The 20,035-nt window shown below is 44.9% G+C and overlaps 1 protein-coding gene across 10 annotated transcripts in view; it reads right to left on the reverse strand.

The window, feature by feature from the left end:
• Positions 1-20,011, reverse strand: part of LOC118504436 (octopamine receptor beta-3R-like) — a 64,720-nt gene extending 44,709 nt beyond the window's left edge. For 3 of the 10 annotated variants that reach the window (XM_036038886.1, XM_036038878.1, XM_036038881.1), the window contains exon 1: positions 19,879-20,011. The gene's annotated coding sequence lies outside the window, so the exon portion shown is untranslated. Of the gene's footprint in view, positions 1-8,741; positions 8,757-9,122; positions 9,305-18,909; positions 19,147-19,878 lie in introns of those variants that run through there. The other 7 variants (XM_036038888.1, XM_036038884.1, XM_036038880.1 and 4 more) reach the window with 6 other exon arrangements.
• Positions 20,012-20,035: the final 24 nt, after the last annotated feature.

Below are 20,035 nucleotides of genomic sequence, written 5' to 3' on the forward strand. Positions count from 1 at the left end.
CCAGGCGAAGACAGCGCGCACGTGAGAGAAGATTCAGGCAAACGAAAAAGGAAAGCCGGGAAAATTTCATTTATTACAAATTAAGTATTGATATCACGGTTACGGCTGTTTCCGTACCCCTGGGCTAGGTGACATTTTACTCGAATCACAAACCGACGATCCACGCCAGTTGCAAGTTGGTGTTCCCGAAAGGCAAAAGTGAAAACATTCCCCGAAATGTCTTTTGGTTGGTTGAGACGTCATCCTATATACATATGCAAAGCGAGTGTTGAACTAATATCCTCAGGTTACGAGCGTATTTAAAAAAAGGAGCACGTGAAAGTAATACAGACATAACGAACGAAAAAAAAACAACGGACTATGGGCTTTACCGAGAAAATTTTAGGGTACAAAAATCAGCCAACAGGTGGTGTGTCATCATTTTCTCGCGCACCTACCCTACCTTGCTCTAATGTTCAACGATTTTGCCGTGAGCCAACGCACGGGTCTTACTTAATTTATTGTTGCCATTGGTATGATGGTGCGCGTGAGTGTATGTAAGTGTGTGATCACCATTTTCAAGATTTATGGTATTACATTAACGTGTACAGATGCTGCCGATAAGAGACCACTTAAGACCTCGCATAGAAACCGTTTAGCGCGTCCCGCCATCTTACATCGATACGAAAGCATTCCTTTTTGCATTTTCTTTCCTTCACCTCCTTAACAAGGTAAACAAAGCAAAAATGAGATAAAAACCGTTCTGCGATATAATAAATAGAATACTGTAACCCTGACACGGTTCGAAACGAAAGCATGCATTGAGGGCATATTTTAATTTTACATTGTGCAATAAAACCAGTTGGATAATGATGAATAAATCAGCCGCTTTGAGGCCTCCGAGGCCAAGTGTGCTATGCATAACGCAATAACGCACAGACTCTCGCAGACAAACACCTACAGCGGAACGTGTTTCCTTTTCCTTTTCTGGCATGGTGGCTAGGATAAGAAGGATTAGGTTAGAAGATATCTTTAGCCCCGCAAGCAAAACGGACGGTGGATTTATTCGACCCCGTGCGCGCGGTTTTCTACGACGCTTGTGCTGGTGGTATTATTATTTTGCACATTTTTGATTCTTACTTTTTGCTGATCTCTATTCCGAAAGTACTGCCTTGCGCCCTGCGGGAAACGGGAAAGAAGCTTTTGCTATGATCAGCAATGCTGGTGATGGTGATGGTATTTCTGGAAAATCCGCATTAAGAGCTTCCAAACATAAAGCCGGACCAGCTGTGTGTGATCACCAGCTGCTCGGTTTAGTTCGATTGGTCGAGAGTTTTTTGCTCTACGGTGGAGTGCACTCAACCGTGAGCCGACTTATTATCGATAAAGCAGTGCCCGAAGCAATCGTCGTACACGCGCACTGATTGATAAATGTTTTGCTAACGCACAATTGAAAATGATTGTTAACGTTAAAGGATTTTACAGCGGCTACCCATTCCGAACGATTCAAAAAATTTTACATCTCTTTCAAGCACATTCACCCTCAGCTCTAGTGGAGCAACATGCTTTTTGTTTTGCTCGGGTGAAGCGTCAAGAAGGATTGTTTCGCTTTATAGCTGTTGAATCTATTCCCCGGAACAATCATTGCAAACATCGTACAAATATGCCATTCCGAACGGCTTCGAGTAGGAACGGAATAGCTCCCAAACAGTACCCTCTTACACGGGTTAAAAATGGATATCACAATCTTTCGTAAATGTTTTCCCCCGCGCGAGGATGCTTTATCCCGTTTCCCCGTCACGGTACGGCCAAAGCAGTACAGCTGCCGTGTACAACATTCCATCACGAATAGGCAAAATAAATGGATAACAAAAAATCGCTCGACATGGAAATAACGTCACAAGTTGAGGGATTTTGCTGTACATTTCCTCTACATGCTGCCACCACGCACGACGCAACCCTGCTAGATAGAACAGACCATTCGGGTGACGGGGTTTGCTGCGCAACACAATGGCACCAGGCTCGAGGACTTCCAGACAGGATGGACCTATAAAAGGAGTTGTTTATTCCATGTGGGGTAGGAAAAACACCAAATCAAACATACACACACACACTTCCCACAGTTGTTGTACGTTGTGCAAACGTTTGTCCTTTTGATGTCTCGGAAACTAGGTTTTTGCCCGATTGACGATCCTTAACGAGGCCGAGGGATAAAACGAGCTTTACGGTTGTGTCATTCGTTCCGATGGAGCTCCATCCGGGCCGGCGCAGCACTAATCCACTGAGGCTCGCAAATATTGGTTGTTAAAAATTAAAGGACCAATCCTTTACTCCCTTGTGATAGAGAACGGAGCGCCGTAATAAGGCCGGCAAGTTCAGTCTAGGGAAGCATTCCTTTTCTATTAAGGGACAAGCAAAACCCATTCACCTTTTCTCTCGGTAATCTTACTGTCTGCTGTTGTTTTTTTTTTTTTTTTGCTGTGCTTAGTATGACGAATAGGCTTTTGTTGCATCCTTTTGCTAGGAACAAGCCGAGGAAAAATGGTATACGTTCGAAGGAAATCCCATCAACAAATCGATCAGTACCAGCCCTGGGTCATTGTACTCGTTCTACTCGGCTCTAGAATTGTATTAAGGTAAAGCCTTAAGGCGATTGTTTTTGGTACGTTTCATTAGATAGGCCCATTCATGATTTGTGCTTCGCCATTAAATTACAAACGGAGAATCGGATTGAGAGAAGATCTATTACCGGGTATTGAGATGCTAACGAGCCATGTTAAGTTGGCAATGGGTGTTAGACGAACTATTGCTTCATGTACTTATAGGGAAGGTTCGGTCAAATCAAGCGAAGGAATGCCTGAAATGGCAAGCCTAGACCCTTCAAGGCAGTAGCGCTAAGGATGAAGAAGCAGTAAAGGGTGTGATGCATTGCAATAGAAATTGAAACAATGGATTAAATTAAGCCAATGACCTATTTTCCGTATACGTAGTTAGAGACGATTCTTCTTCTACCCTTGAGAAGAGTTCCAGTCCCTAGGTTATTCTGACTTTTATCTACCTGTAAAGTTTATTGTCGATGCATCAAGATCATTTTGATGTATTATAGCATTTCTTTGAACCTAGATTTAGATCCATGTATTATAGATTCAAGAGAATTTCAAATTTAGCCCAGAGTTGGTGTACTTTTCTGACGTATTGATTCCGGTGTCATGAACAATCAATGTATCGAATATCGACAATCCTCAACCAACTCCACATTTACCTGTTGCCTCCGTTCACTGTTATTAAGCTTGCTCTTAGCTAACATCAGACGAAGCTCGATATCACCTGTGGTCTCGTTTAATACCAGGTTGCAATGATAAAAACTTCTATTAATAAATCAATTCCATCTTCAAATTCACATATAAATGAACATATAAACGAACGACAGATATGAATGTCATAGAAAAGTTGAATCAACATCACATTATCATAGTACCTTCCGTCTAAAATGACTATATCGCGTTTCTGTTCAGCTTCATTGACCGCAATAAGCCATCCTAGCTTAGTAGGAAAACGATAAAACCGCAACATTTACGCTGAAGCAAAAATAGAACCCAACCTGATTCGATATAAAACGCGCAAAAGCCATTTCTCCTAAGCCAGCGCTACCTGTTATGAACGGACAATTGCACGAACGGAGCGGCCACTTTGACTAAGCTTTACCCAGCAGGGCAAAGCGATGCAATGCGATACAGTGCCGCGAATGCTCACCATGTCACTCGTAGTCAGGATGTATGGAAATTCTTTGAACCTACTCATATGCATACCTCGCTACCTTTGCTGCGATGGCACAAAACTAACCTCATCTGTCTGTGCGTTCGCGTAGCATAATTTATTCACATCAATAATCATTTTTATGCTGAACGTATCCACCACCACCTCCACCACCCTCAACAACCCGACAGCGCAAAACGAAACCCGTGCATGTGCTACACACGGTCGCCACAGGATACATGAAAAGTTTTCTCCTTCATACCCTATTGCCTCGACACTTCAGCCTTGCTGGAAATAAAAACAAGCCTTATTTCACTTTCGAGTAGATTTTCCATTTCTCCCTTTGAATATTTTTCTGCACCATGCTGTATACCTGAGGGGCAAGAACGAACACAGTTCGGCGGGGTGTTGAGCACAGAAAGAAAACAGAAACATTTCCCTACACTCAACAACCTCTTATGAACTCCGAAAAATATTATACATTCCACATTATCCGTTTCCGAACAGGGGCTTAGGATAGGTTTTGCCAACCTTCGCAAACAGGACGAGGAATGTTTTCGTGCAGCTCAAGAATCCGGCAAAAGCTTTCACCAAATTTGCGGAAACCTTCGCGCAATACCGCACAATAATGCCGGCCACCAATTCGGTCGGTTCGATTCGACGGCTCTTAAAGACGTGGGTTTACCATCGGCACTGCCAGCCGTATCGTCGATTGAGTGTGGTTGAATGGTTTTTGGTGTGGAAAAACGTGCGGCTTAAGATTTATTTCAAAATTCGTCGAACATTTTTCGGTGCACTGTTCAGTTCATCTTAACACCCGAGGCGGATGGAGCAACTTGTGTGAAAAGTCATATTTTTAGAACATCTCGCCTACCGCATAAAGTTTTGGAGCTAATGTTTCGTTGAGATTATTCGTTTTTGAGTATTTCTTTAACTTATTTTCTTCTTCTTCTTCTGTGGCACTACGACCTCGAGAGGTCTCGGCCTGCCATTTCTGGCTTTCTGTGACTTAATTTAACCCGTAGAAAAGTAGTCAGCCTTTCGTACGGGGAGGCGGTCTGGATGGGATTTGAACCCCGGCCCTGCCGTGTGAAGACCGGCGCCGCTGTCGCCTCGGCCACCGGACCGCCCCCACTTTAAGTTTTAACTTATTTTACTTGATATTTATTTACTCAAAGCATAAATGGTCGCACCTTCATGTTCATATAAAAGTATGAAAACTTTTCCCATTCCGGCGAACCATTTTTACTTTTGTCTTCTTTTTTGTGCATGTTCCTATGCTTTCAGGAAACCTAGTTTATCATTCTCTCCCGAACCCGGAACGAAGTTCCATCGGCGAAGAAAGCTTCCGTTTAATTTATTTACGCTCGAACAGTCTGGAACTTCCATTCTGTGTGTGTAAGTGTGTTTCAGTTTGCTCCACAAGACCGGGCAGCCATACCGTGCCACCTCAACGCCCGAAACTACACTCGTAACAGACAGCGTTTCGATAGACCAAAAACAAACAGCACAATAAATCTTACACGAAAGGTTACGATTTTTCAAGGTTCGCTCTTGTCTATCCTGAAGCTGCTCTAGCAAACGACCAGGAAAGCGGAGGAATCGTACGTTGTGCGAAAAGCGTATTTCAATCCTTTGTAAAACATCTGACCTTCCCAGCTGCTGGCGATCTTGGCAGTCGTCAATTAAATTCCCCTTACAGCAATTTTGAGTACATTTTCTTCTTCACCAGTGAGCATGCATGCATCATGGACACACATCATGGTCCCCATTTTTCTACTTCATTGCGTTCCAAGATCGCAATCTTCTGCCACTCGTTCGCTGCTCAGTTGCTCAAGATCATGTGCCCCCCGTGATACGCTCGCAAGCTAGTGGTTTTTTGAGGAAATTTGTGCTTTACGAAATGGAAAATTCCTCAACACTTGAGGTTACTGTACTTATCTTTGCCCTTTTTTTCTCCCCGAGCGAAGCAAGTACTCCGCAAAACTCTTACGACAAGGCAGCACTATGCTCATAAACACAATAGGACACACTGGAGCATTCTTCCAGTCCAGCATTCTTTACCAATCGTGTAGTTTTCTTCACTGGTTTCCTTTAACAAGTTGCTCACAGCATCCCTTCGTAGCTGCGCGTCGTGCAGCAGCACACTTTGTCAGTTTTGATTATGTTTTATTATTTCCCACGACACCACGCCAGCCACAGTGTGGTAGCTTTGCACTCAAGGCTAAAGACTCCCCGGCCAACCGTTTCGTGTGTACGAAGTGGTAGTTTTTTGCTGAACGAGCAGTGCGCTGCATGTTTGCTCTTTTGCTTGATGTGTTAGCATGGAAAATGAAGGTGTAATATATGTGGGTTTAAATAAAGGCAGGCACGGCACTGCTGTACGGAACGCGGAACTAGGAAAAGTCTGAAAGCACCATGGTACTAAGCGTACTGGAATTTTTAATATAAATCCATTTAAAGTTAGTCACTGACAATATTAATTCTTGATCTCTCACATCAGTTTTGCCTGACTGTTATCTTGTATGACTAACACAAATTTGCACCTTTTTGTGTTTTATTGGGCATGTTGTTTATGTAGTGAAACATCAGTCTCGCTCACCTAATTATTGAGATTGGTTTATATGCGTCTGTTTGAATATTCTATAACCAAAAGTATTTTTTGTCTTTCGACATTTGACATATTAACATTCAATTGCTTTTTGAACTAGGGAATGCTATAATTGGGTATATACTTTGGACCGCTAAAGTTTTCTGCATTCAATGTGCAATCTTCTCTAAATTCGCCGGCACAATAATAACGCACATTTCCCGAACGACGCTATCACAGGTGGGTAGCTTATAGAGCTTATTTCACATCGATCCAAGATCCGGCGCATTACGTGTTGGGCAAACCACGCTTCGTAGCACTTACAACTTACAAACTCATCCATGTTCAATCACAAACTGTTCGACGAAAAGCGTAGCTAGCAAATCGAACCAATCACAACCAGGGAAAAAGTCCCGTAATGCGCTATTGAAAAGGTTTTTCCCTCTAACGATACCCGTCGCCCAAAGCCATTGCGATGGAATCAATTTTGGTGACAGGATTTTTCGCGAGTTTTGCGAATTTCACCATACTTTCACTACACTCTGCTTATCTCTTGCTTTCCTGGTTCCCTATTCCGCCCCCTGTTCCTCCCAGGGTGGATTTCTCCGTTTCATCGTGGCCCCGGGCAGATAAATAATGCTCTGTTGATGGAAAACTTGATACCCCACCCACGGAACACGACACAGTCTCAGTCGCGATTCAATGGTGATGATTTTTCTGGCGCGAAACTGTGTTCGAACGTCAGCCGCGTTGACATTGCTCAATATTTTTCGACAGAAAATAACCGAACGCCGAACAGCTTTCTTAACGGCAGATAAACAGAAAGCGTCTTAGAGTGGTGAGTCTTGGGACAATATCTTGTTTTTTTTAGTGTTGGGTTTCCCCGTTGAAGCAAACGAAAGGGGGAAAGAATCAACAATGCTATCGTGACGAAAGTTGAAGAAAGTTCATAACTCATACCAACATGGTAGCTTGGTGAACAAGTAATATAATGTTAATCTGTTTACGTTAAAGTGTTTCGGCATATGAAAATATCCCAATGTCCAAAAACAAATTGCACCATATCATTGATTCTCTGATGTTATTTACTCAGCTCACCAAACGTCAAAAATGTATTTTTAAGAAAACATTAAAGCTATCGTATACATATAAAACTATAACTCCATGGTGACCTAAAAGACTAATACAAAGTAGCATAAAGACCACGGAAGAATGATCCTTATAATAAGTCATGAAACAGTAAAGAGAAAATTAATTCTCACAACAAAGTTGCATTCAAAATTTTTTAAACAAAATTTCCGCCCAGCAAAGCTTACTACTTAATGTGGTAAACGATTTCTTCTGCATCTAACGACCACAACTCTACGCAAAATTTTACAGCGGTATAAGTATACAAGCAAAATTGGCATTTCTTTTCAAACAGCTTTACTTTTTATTATTGTTGAAGAAACTATTTTCCAACGGTTGCACACTTCCAAGGAAAAAAAAAGATGAACCACATTGCTGCACAATTTGCATTCCACTGAACCATTTTCAATTTCACTTACGTGCGTTTCCAATGCCATTTCCAGGCAGCACAGCTGTCCTAGATTATTCTAAACCTAGTTTTATAGGCCATTTTGCTTTAGAAAACTATTGCCAATAACAGGAAATGCTGAGAAAGGGTCAGCATTTATGTTTCTTTAATGAGGTTTTGTGTTGGCAAATATTGAATATATTTGGCCTTTTTTTTCAAAACACTTAGTTTTTCATGAGAATTTTTCATGAGAATTTTTTATGTGAGATTGAATGTTGAGGTCTCCTTATGCACCCTTATTTTGATTTTTCTAAAACAATGTTTAGCAGCGCAAAGCAATAATTTGTTTGACTTTGCAATTAACGCGTTTAAACATTCATTTGATAAATATTTGAAATGTTTAGAAAGACTTTTTTGTGTTTTGTGTAACACCAACTCAAAAAAAAACGATTTCACAAAGGATTTACCCTTCGCACGGCCCTTTTCAACAGCCCAAGACAATCGTTAAACTCAACCCAATCACAGCCGAATCCATTAATTAGTCATACCGACCAACTCATCGAAATATTCATGACTGTATAACCGTCGACACCAACACCCTCGACATCGGTTGCGTCGACAAAACCGAGTCACAGTCCTAGGATCGTCCCGTGTTTTTCGGGGTGTTAAAGTTAAACGAGTATCGAGGGTCATTTTACAGCGCCGGATGTAGGGCACCTCTTTCGGCGTACGGTGGTACGGTCGTGCTAATCTTAGGGACCGTTTCGACGGCTTCTTCGAATTGGCTCTCGAAACCATCAAAAGGTTACGCAGTTTCAGCAAACGAGATCTTCAGGTACGGTACAAAAAGTGTGTCATTAATTAGTAATGCTTTTAAAAAATCTTTCCTTAACCACTTACCGGCGGCAAGCGGGCCTGCCGTTGATGGCAGAACCATTTTAAGTGGACTTTCAAGAGCTCTTCAGGTGAATGGGGAAACTTTTTGTTGGTCTGTTGAAGCGCTCCCAAACGAGCCAATTGACTAGCTGACAAACACAGCTCACATCTGTTGAAGCTGTCCGATAGTCTAATTGAAAATTTCATTAGGAAATGGTTCGACAAAGGGTTTTATGAAGATTTCAAGAACCAATCGAATGTTGTAAGATATTTCGATAGTATTATTTGATTTAGCATGATTTGTTCCGTACGTTGTTTGTCAAAACTCAACAAAATGTGTTTGTTATGTATAAAACCGAATTCTGAGGAAACTGCAAACTTCCTTGAATTCAACAAATAATATACCAATTTTCCTAAGAATCTTTCAACCGATGGAGACGCCTAGTATCTCACAAATTCACAACAGTTCGCACTGCACAAATATTAACAAGGCATTTCCTCCCTGTTATTCTGCCTTATCCCGGGCATGCTCGGTTGTCGGTGTGTGAAGATTGCAGTGTGGTTGTTCATGTCTATTGTGGTGGTTGTATTGATGGTTTGGTCCGGGTCTATTGCTTTCTGTTGCTGTGTTGGTGGTAGTGTGGTGTGTGGAACGGAACATCCTTCCGTGAAGCTGATCTAGACAAAACAAAAAGAAAACAGTAATCGGGACATTACAAACATTTGCCTGCGTACAGTGTTCCTCAAACTGCCCAGCAGTGATAGCCCAAGCTCGATCAAGCCAGTACCGAACTCAGAAGCTATCGGCGAGTTCCATCCCGTAACAGCAGGGTCTCTGCTAATTACGGGGTTGAACCCGCCGACCACCTCCGAACCCAACGCCAGCAAGGCCGAGCTCGCCCCATCAAGGCTAGACAGAGATGAAGAACACTGTTACAGAAAATTCTGCCTCCCTTCTTACGACAGTGCCGACTTTGACCCCGGATGCTGTTGCTTTGTCAACGGACCACCCGTGGCACTACAAAAAAAAAACACTTAACACTTACGACAAAGACAACACAACGAATAACAAAACAGGAATCGCGGATATGGTTCGGTAGGATACTGGGGATGCGGAATCAAAGGATAAGGCCGTTGTCTCTGGCGAATTGGTAGATGAGCCTCATGTATGCGAGGTCTCTGGTCGCCAGCACTTCTCTAATTTCTATGCCCGGTCGTCTGCCGATGCTCTCGACTGCGCCCAACAAGGAGGGTCTTGCGGTTTCAAACTCCACGCAGGACCACAGAAGGTGATCCACATCGTGAAATCCGTCACCGCAGCCACACACCTTTGTCTGGGCCAGAGTTATACGCTGAAGATGAGCATTCAACGCGAAATGATTCGACATAAGTCGAGACATCATGCGTATGAACGCCCGGTCTACAGAGAGCCCACCGAACCAAGGCCGCAGGGACACTTGCGGAGAGATCGAGAAAAGGAATCGCCCGAGATCATCCGCCTCCCACATGCTCTGCCAGCGAGACAGGAAAAGCTGCTGTGGTAGACGAAGAAACTCTCGGGCCGAGATCGGACAGTCGTAAAATGCGCCTTGTTGGACGCCTGTTTTGGCCAGTGAGTCTGCCTTCTCGTTGCCGGGAATTCCACAATGAGAAGGTACCCAAATTAGCGAAATCCTGAACGCCTTGTCGAACATGGAGCCAAGCAATTCTATGATTTTAATGACAAGGAAATCCTGGCTCTTAATAGCCTTCGGGGATCTTAGTGCTTCAATAGCGCTAAGGCTATCTGTAAAAATGAAGTACTGATCCGAAGGTCTCGCTGCTATAATCAATAGTGCGTACAAGATTGCGGCTAGTTCTGCGGTGTAGACACTACACGGCTCCCGCAATTTGAAAAATGCTTCGGCGGACTCACTAAAAACGCCGAAGCCGGTGCCTTCCTTAGAAGATGATCCATCAGTATAATACTGGCTACTTTGGTCTAAATGGCCATACTTATCCCTGAAAATGCCCGGAACTACCATCGGGCGAAGATCATTCGGTATGGTCTTAATTTCCTCGTGCAACGAGGAATCCGTTGTTAAAAGGGAACTGTAGGTCTCAGGAAGGGCAGCACGGTTTAATGCCTGTGGGGCGCTAGGATGCACTTGTAGGGCAACAAAATCTTCATAGATTTTCAAGATCTTGCTCTTAGAACCTGTCTCTAGAAGCGCTTTAAAATTTTCTTCGATCAAGGGATTTGATACTGAAGAACGGACTAGAAGGCGAAGCGACAGCATTTCAAAACGAAGTTTTAGCGGCATCACTCCGGTCATCACTTCTAGGGACATATTGTGTGTTGATTTCATGCTCCCTAGTGCGAGTCTAAGACAACGATACTGTAGCCTCTCCAGTTTGAGGATATGCGTGTTGGATGCCCAATGGAAACATATGCTGCCATATTCCAACACGGATAGTACCGTTGTCTTATACAGTCGTAGGACGTCTGATGGATGTGCGCCCCACCAGAATCCTGTGACTGTCCTTAGAAAGTTGATTCTTTTACTGCATTTTTGCACCAGATGGGTGATATGTGTACTCCAGTTTAGCCTTGAATTGAACCAAACACCAAGGTATCGAAAATTGTCGGTAGTTGATATCTTTTCACCGTACAAAAAGACATCAATTTTCGGGTCAAATAGTCTTTTCTCCCTGTTTTTTGTCGTGTCGCTGAAGGGAGAAAAGACTACCATCTCAGTTTTCTTTGCAGAGAACTTGATACCAAGGTTTTCAGACCACTCGGAAAGGTTGTCCAAAGTGGTTTGTAAAGCCAGTTGTATTTCGGCGGCGTCCCTGCTTGCAAAAGATATGACGCCGTCGTCAGCCAATTGTCTAATGCTGCAGTTCGGAGCTAGACAAGAATCTATTTCGCTAACATAAAAGTTGTATAACAGGGGGCTCAAGCAGGACCCTTGTGCTAGTCCATGGAAACTGGTCCGCTTTAGCTGAACATGACCATTGTTGAAATTCATAGCTTTCTCCGACAAAAGGTTGAACAGAAAGTTATTCAACTTTGGACCCAGCCCCACATTTTCTAGTTTTTGACTCAGCTTGTATGGTGATACTGAGTCAAAAGCCCCCTGTATATCCAGGAAAATAGATCCCATGTTCTGCTTGCGTGCACGAGCAAGCTCAATTTCTGTAACCAGAAGGGCTAAGCAGTCATTAGTACCCCTGGCTTTACGAAAGCCAAACTGGGTATTTGAGAGAAGGTTGTTTGATTCCAACCATTCTTCTAACCGAAAAAGAATCATCCTTTCAAGGAGTTTCCTCAGACACGACAGTAACGATATTGGCCGATACGAATCGTGTCTTGATGGCGGTTTGCCAGGCTTCAAGATAGTGACAACTTTCACTTCTCTCCACTCTTGCGGAACGCTGTTGACCTCCAACATATTGTTAAAGATGCTTAACAGACGTTTCCTCCCTATGTCAGGCAGATTTTGAAGCAATTTGCTACCAATCTGATCGAGACCTGGGGAGGAATTTTTGCTTGATAGGAGAGCAAGTGACAGCTCTACCATTGTGAACGGTGAATCCATCCTAGGGTCACTACCAGGCGCATGTTGTGTAAAGCTTTGCGCAGGAACGAAATCGGGACAAAGCTTGTGGGCAAATTCATACAGCCACTCGCCAGAAAAGCTTTCGCTCTCATTGATGTTGTTGCTGTTTCGCATCCTTCTAGCCATTCTCCAAAGCGAATTAAGTGAAGTGGCGGGGTCTAGATTATTGACGTATCTACGCCAATAACCCTTTTTCTTCGCCTTCAACAGGTTTTTGCACGTTCTCTCCAGTCCTTTATATTTTTCATATAAGGACCTCGAGCCCGTGTCCCGGAAGGCTTTAAATGCCTCACGCTTCTTGGTAAAAGCCGCTTGGCAATCCTTGTCCCACCAAGGAGTGGGAGGTTTTTTAAATGTCCTTGCTTGGTGGGAGCGCCTTGTTTGGGCCTCAAGGGCGCACTTGTTTATCAATGAAACAAGTTTTTCGTACTCCTTGACAGGAGACAAATCTTCCAAGTCAAGTGAAAGCGAAGCGGCTATTAACTCGCCGTATCTCGTCCAGTCGATGTTCCTCGTTAAGTCACATTTAACGGGGATTCCTTCTACTGGACATCCTCCCTTGATGTAGGAAATTTCTATCGGCAAGTGGTCACTGCCGATAGGGTCCTGGATCACCTTCCAACTAAAATCCAGGGCCATTGCTGATGGACATAGAGACAGGTCCAGTGCACTCGCCCTACTTTGAGGTGTCTGCATCCTAGTTGCCTCTCCTGAGTTAAGAATTGAAAACCCAAATCTGTCGCAGAAATCTCGGATGATAGGAGTGCGAATGTCATCCTTTTCGCACCCCCAGTCGATTCCATGAGAGTTAAAGTCTCCCAGGATCAAAAGCGGTCCAGGCAAGACCACTGCTAAATTTCCAAGATCCTCTTTGAACTTTTCAATTTTTTCTTTTTCATTATTGGCTATCGGGGGGATATAGATGGATGCAATTGTCACGTGAAGAACGCCCAGCTTTGCCTTAACTGCGACAGTTTCTATCATTTCTTGTCTAGGGGTGGGTATTCTGGTGAAAGTGTGACTCTTTCGAACACCAATCAGTACCCCTCCACCCCTAGTAACGCGATCTTCACGGATTATATTATATCCCGGGAAGGTTAATTTAATTTCATCCGATAGCCAAGTTTCACAGAGGGCAAACACATCGCAGTTGTGTTCGCCCACTAATGCTTTAAAGGAGTTTAGCTTGCCAAGTAAACTCCTACAGTTCCACTGTATGATAGTAGCCGTAGGAGCCATTAATCATCCAAACGGACCATCATACTTAAGCATGGCCATTGAGCCAGCCACTGTTTGATCATCCCCTTCAGGAAAGGAAGGGCCCAAGTTGCGATCATATGCAGATGCTGCGGGAGGTTAAGGGTCAAGAGGAGGGATTCTAGGATCTCGGAAAGGGACGGTGTAGGGATCCTCGGGAAGCCCTTGGGCTCAGTTGGAAAAGCTAGGTTTTCCAAAGGAACTTCGGCCCGAGGTGATCGCTTCTTCTTGGGCTGCTTCCTGGCAATTTGGGGGGCGGGAGTTTTGGGATCAGCGTCACGTTTTGGGACGGGAGGAGAAACTTTAGCGAGGCGCTGTGGTGCCAATGGTTTATTTTTCGTCTTTAAGACCTTCCGTTGTACCTTTTTATAAGGTACTCTCAGTGCTTTTACCGATCTCGGTGGCACCTGTTCCAGTGCAGTCGGATTGGTCTCGCCATTTGCAGCCGTGTTATCCAGCACTGCAAAGGGGTTCGATGCGTTTGCTCCCTTTAGAGCATCGCTGTATGAGCCGCGTGCCCGCTCGGCTACCGTTTTGGTCTGCTCCCTTTGCAGTTTCCGGTACACAGGGCACAATGCAACCTCATGCCACTCCTCCCGACAATGCGAACATTTTTGGGATGGGGCTTTGCACTCCTCGGTAGCGTGAGCCCCTCTGCATTTTCCGCAGCAAATCTTGCGAGTGCAGAACGGATCGGCATGTCCAATCCGGCTGCACTTCGAACAGGTGGCCACCCTTGGCACGTATGGCCGGTTGATGGGTATCCGGAGGCCTTCTAAAATGAGGGCCTGCGGAAGTACCGTTCCCTCAAACGTGATCCGGAGAGAGGAGGTCGGAATATATTTTTTTTCGTCCTTTGTTGATGGGTCTAGCTTGAAAAGCTTTTTCACCTCAAGAACTTTTACCTTTGGGGTATCTGGTGCTAGAAAAGCTCCCACCCCAAAGTTCAAAATTTCCTCCTCCGGGTAATCAAAATCCTCAATCACGCCGGTCACTTCAACCAGACTACCAGGTATGTAAACCCGGTAGTGCTCCGTATAATCTGGATCAGCCGCAATTACATTGGCTTGAGCCCGGTCCTTTGCGGTGACCCTGATCTTATTAGGGCGCATCCGAAACACATCGGCAACGCCCGGGTACTTTTTAAATAACGATGCCGCGATCGTCCTCACGTCGAGCTGTTTAGTGCGTGGCATAAAATACACTAGCGGCTTACCCTCCCACGACACCGGGTAAGCACGAGCTCGATGCTCAGATGGCTGATCATCATTTTTCGCCAGCGGGGTACAAAAACTATTTGCCAGCGGGGCACTACACAATGCCTTCGAGGTAGAAGGTCTCTCTTCTAGTGCCACTTTTTTATTGGCAGGAGCGGCCTTAGGGCGACCAGGCTTACGCTTCACATTCGGCTCTATCTCCCTCTCCGAATCCGATAAGTCGGTCCCCATGACAGGACCGGAGACAACGGGGGAAGTAGGGGAAGACAAACTTACCGATGTACACGATAAGCAAACACGCGCGCACGAGCACACACACTCACACACACAAGACAGTTCACGATCGATGCGACGATGCAGCGTCGATACGCTTGCTTATCGCAACGATCGGCAGATACACACACTCACAACACTAAGAACACACGTTGATCGGGGCTAGGCGCCACACGATCGTTAAACACAAACTCCGAGCGAAAGCCGGAGAAAGGCGGAGACACCGATTAGTGCGATACGGGTAATCACGTTGATTACGCAATCGCACACGAGGACAATGACCACTATCTGCCGTACGCAAATGATCCGTTTGACGCTCCACAGCGAAACACGTCTAATCGCCACGGAAGCTGGAGGCAGAATGTCGTCAATAAATAATCATCTGCTCAATGTACCCAATCGATCCTGCTAGCAATTACCACAGCCGGTAGAGCCCATTCAATGTTACCCATAAACACACCAGTGTGTGGGCTGCTTAGCACCTCCTCGATAGCAAATCGTTTTCACTTACGTGTCCATAGCAGCTACGTATGTGTGAAGTGTTCATGAAAACTAATTACGGTCTCATAGAGATGGTAAATTAATTCGACTGTGTAACGCAAAAATATAAACCACCAATAATGAAGCTGAATAGCCCACCGCGCTACAATGTCGTCCGGATTAGACAGCTTCGATGGCGGGATGTGTAATGAGTTTATCAATAGAAAACCCGCACGTATGAATTTGTAATTGCAACGAGAATGCCTGACAAAAAATGGCGTCTAGTCGTATTCAATGCACAGTTTGTTGCTTTTACGTAACCACGAAAATTGCAATTGCCTATCATGGGTACCACGAGCCTCACACGAGCGCAAAACCCTCGTACACTGGCTGCATACTATGACGCTAGTAGCACCGTCATGCTCACTGCTTTTGTTGTTGCAGCTACTGCAGCTGAATTCGACGGATGCACTCACAGCTTTTACCAATGCATTTCCGTAGCACATCAGTTGTAAAGCTCTGGCCATACCCTAAACCCTTACTCATCACCCCTGTTTCGAGCAGGGCTCTCCAAAACACGGTCACAGTACGATGCAGTATCGATTTTTAGTCGCTAGCGAGTGGTTCACTGAAGCATTAGGGAGGACTTTGAACGGTTCGAATGGCTCAATAGATTCGCCTGCACAGGCATAACCACCGACTGTATCGAGTCACGAGAGAAGCATCCAGCCGCTAGGAACCAGAAAGCTAGAAACAAAACTTTTGCACCCTAGTGCTCTCTTACTTCACACACACACACACACACACACACACACACACACACACACACACACACACACACACACACACACACACACACACACACACACACACACGAGGAAACGGTGCGAGTGGTGCACGAACGGGCGGAAGATCGATTGGACTGGCTTTCCGGCTTTTTCTGCATCGGTCAGAGAGTTGGGCTATTTTGGGGTGGTTTTTTGTGTCTTCTCAGCAACACACACACACATTTATTTAGCATTTGCACGTTAGCTTTTTTTTGCCAAAAATTGCACAGTGGTGGTGTGTTCTATGATGGCAAAACTTTTTGGCCAAACAGAACTTCACCACCGCAGGATTAGTTATTAATTTGTCTAATATTTGTGTCACAAAAACTGTCATCATACGGCAAAACTTTTCGTTATGTTTTGTCCTCTTTTGTGGTAAGGCCCATTGGGTGTTCTATTTATACGGTCATTATATTTTCAATTCCAGCTCGTTAGTCTTAATGTAGACTTTTTATTTACTTACTCGGCATTCATTCAAAAAAATACTCATTTTACTAGTAATTTTTTTTTCCAAAAAGCAATCGCAAGGACCAAGGACTTTTCACCGCTAAAAACACATCTCTAACCTTCAACCCTTCACCCCGGCCGTAAGTGTGCGTTACATAACCCAATCTCCAAACCGTCCCATTCACCACCGTAATCCTTTTACGGTTCATCAATTTCAATAAACTTTCGCACACGTTGCGGAAGCTCAGCCTCCGACCCGGTTGAGAAGGCGCAGGTGAGAGCGTTTGTTTTTCCAGCACCTGCTCATCGTACGCTGCCCATTGTTCGCTGGTACTTTGAACCTCAAAGTACCCCGAGCTTAAGGTGAACGAGGGAGGAAAAACACACGGATCTTACCTCGCTCGATGGTACTGCACTTCCGCTCGTACACGGGTGCCGAACGAGCCGAGTCCAGAACCGAGTCGAGTGCATTAACAAGCTACAATGCATCTGGCTGACCTCAATAACCACGCGTCAATGCACACGATGCGGGCAGCAGTGATGGGCAGCCCATAGATTGATGGGAAAACAGCATCGGTATCGAACGGAGGATCGAGAGAATCGGCCTGCGATACTTCATCAAAACCAGAACCAAACCCGGACGGATCTACGGCATTTTCCCACCTCTAAGCCTCTACTTCACGAAGTGCGACTCCACGTGCTAACAACTGGCTTCCTTCCCAGTGGCGATGCTAGTGGCCGTACTGTGGACGGTGCCCGATTGTTCCCCGATGTAGCCAATCAACCATCGTTGAACTAATTAGAAAATTCTTCGAAATTGTACCACTCACGTGGGCGCTTGGTCACAGGTAAAGTGATGGAGGTGGTGGAGGATAGGGGTGCTGCTCGGTTGAAAAACCCTTTTCTTTGGAGCAATTCGGACAGGGAGGAAATGGTGGTGGTTGAGCAACCGGGCGCTGCTCTGTTGTAAAATCAATCAATCGATCCTTTAGGCTAGACGACAGGTGAAGCATAGCAAGTGTGTGTGTGTGTGTGGGTTATACTTAGCCAGCGAAAGGCACGCTAAGTAATCTAAATATATCACGTTTGGTCCGGAACGAATGAACAACAACTGCAAAAGACTAGTTAGGTAAAATGACTAGCCAACGGGCCATACTTATCGTTTGCTAGTGATTCAATCGAGCGAAGGAAAGGATGTGGGTTTAGTTGATTTGCGGAACGATTTACATTTTTTTGGTAAGATTAAATCTCAGATAGCTCACTTAGCAATCACTCCTTTGAACAGTCAGCTAAATGAACAGTTGAAAACTCTTGACTTAATTAAACAACTCAAAAATACTGTACATGCATGATAACGTAAAAAAAACAGCCAACTCGTATGACTAGTTCATGAGACAGACTCCCTGTGCATGCATGGGAAAGAAGGCTGTTATCTGGCATTGCTTATTCATAGGGCGTTTATCAACGCTGGCAACATTCCCGGACGTTGCTAGCAAACCTTCCTCGAGAACACCAAGACTTTCTTATGCCGGCAAGTTTCAAGCTGCTCAACTATTAAACATAGTATCGATCAAAGGTCACACGTTTGCCGAAAAAGGTCGGATACGACTCCAACCATTTGCTTGTGTTATCAGACAATTGATCAGCCCTGCGTAGCCGGAAGCTGCCCAAAAGCAGTCTAAACATGAGCTCGAATCCCGGGCCCACTGTTCCATCGCCCAACACCATCAAACTTTGCTTTTTTGATTCTACCAAAAAACTTTGCCCGTATCCGATGGTCCCATAAAGTCTAATGAAAGCAGACACCTCACCGCGCGTCACCATCACCACACACCGTTCAAATTCCGGCTTGTTTGAGATTTCATGCTGTCTGCTTTGGGAAATCGAAGCGTACAAAAGGGAAGAAAGCGAAACTCATCGTACAATAAACAACACTCTCGACCCTAACATCAGACAAATCAGCAAGGGACATTAGTGGAGGTGGGCCGTGCAGGGACGGGTCGGGTGGAGTGTCGGAAGCGAGATTTAAACAAAAGCAGCGCAAGGGATCGAAAAAGAAAAGCAGGAAAACACAGCTTAAGACACCTACATGGAACTTACATCAGCAGGCTCCGGCTGGTGATTACTTCGACGGCAGGAAAATGCGTCGCTCTCGCTTTGCTTGTGGGTTGAAGATTGTGCAACGTACTGTCACTCTGATGTTTGTCTGCACCATGGAAAACACATTTTGTGGAACCACAACGTTTGAGGATGTTATTCCGCTTCAAAATTGTCACTGTTTCTAAACCATTCGAGCGTTATATTTTTTGTAACTGTTTTCTTCTTCCTTAATACAACAAAGTAAAGAAATATTCAACAAAGGATCTTAAATGTACGAGGTATCTCCGTAATATCGTCCCACAAATGTGCTCCATTTACGCATTTTCACCGAATTGTACACGCATTTCACTATCAAAATAGCAGGACGGTTGTATTCCCGGCTGCCAACATACTACTACACCTAGCCCTGCCGAAAAGCAATCGGTAATAGGAGCACGATGTTTTAACCATGGATGGCTTGGGATTAATTTTGCACCCGATACGGTACACTTCGTCACGCTACTACACACTATCGCTTTACGAGGGTGCCTAGCGAGGATACTATCGTTATCAGCGACTAGACAAAACTGCCCGACTCAAAGCCCCGTAGCTTTGCTGTGTACGGTACGCGCACTATCGTGGATGTGGATGACCTAGTGCTGCCTGCCAGGGGAATGCAGCCTGGGATAACGAATCGGGATACACATGATTTCCATTCCCCGCCAGGACCTGACCGTATCGGGCGTTCTCTTTTGCACCGGCACAAAGCACTCCGGTACGCTGCTCATGCCTTCACCGAACATTGCCGTTTCACTTGACACAGTTACTGGAAAGCGTGCGCACCTTTCACTCCACGGCACGGTTTATGGATTTGGTAAAAGTGTGCCACCGGTGGAAATTAGAACAACAACACTATGAAATCGAACACACGCATACACATCTTCACACAAACACACACACACACACACACACAACTTACTAGGATTTCTTACACCTGCACGCAAGCTCAGCAACCAGCAGCAGCTGCTGATGATGCTGTTTGCGGAACCCGGATGTGAACCGTTGCGCACTGGTTCTCGCACTGATTGACCGACTTCCGCTCGGTACGCTCGCTGCACTGCAACTGGAAGAGCTCG

The sequence above is a fragment of the Anopheles stephensi genome, chromosome 2 (assembly GCF_013141755.1).
Source record: "Anopheles stephensi strain Indian chromosome 2, UCI_ANSTEP_V1.0, whole genome shotgun sequence".
NCBI lineage: Eukaryota > Metazoa > Arthropoda > Insecta > Diptera > Culicidae > Anopheles > Anopheles stephensi.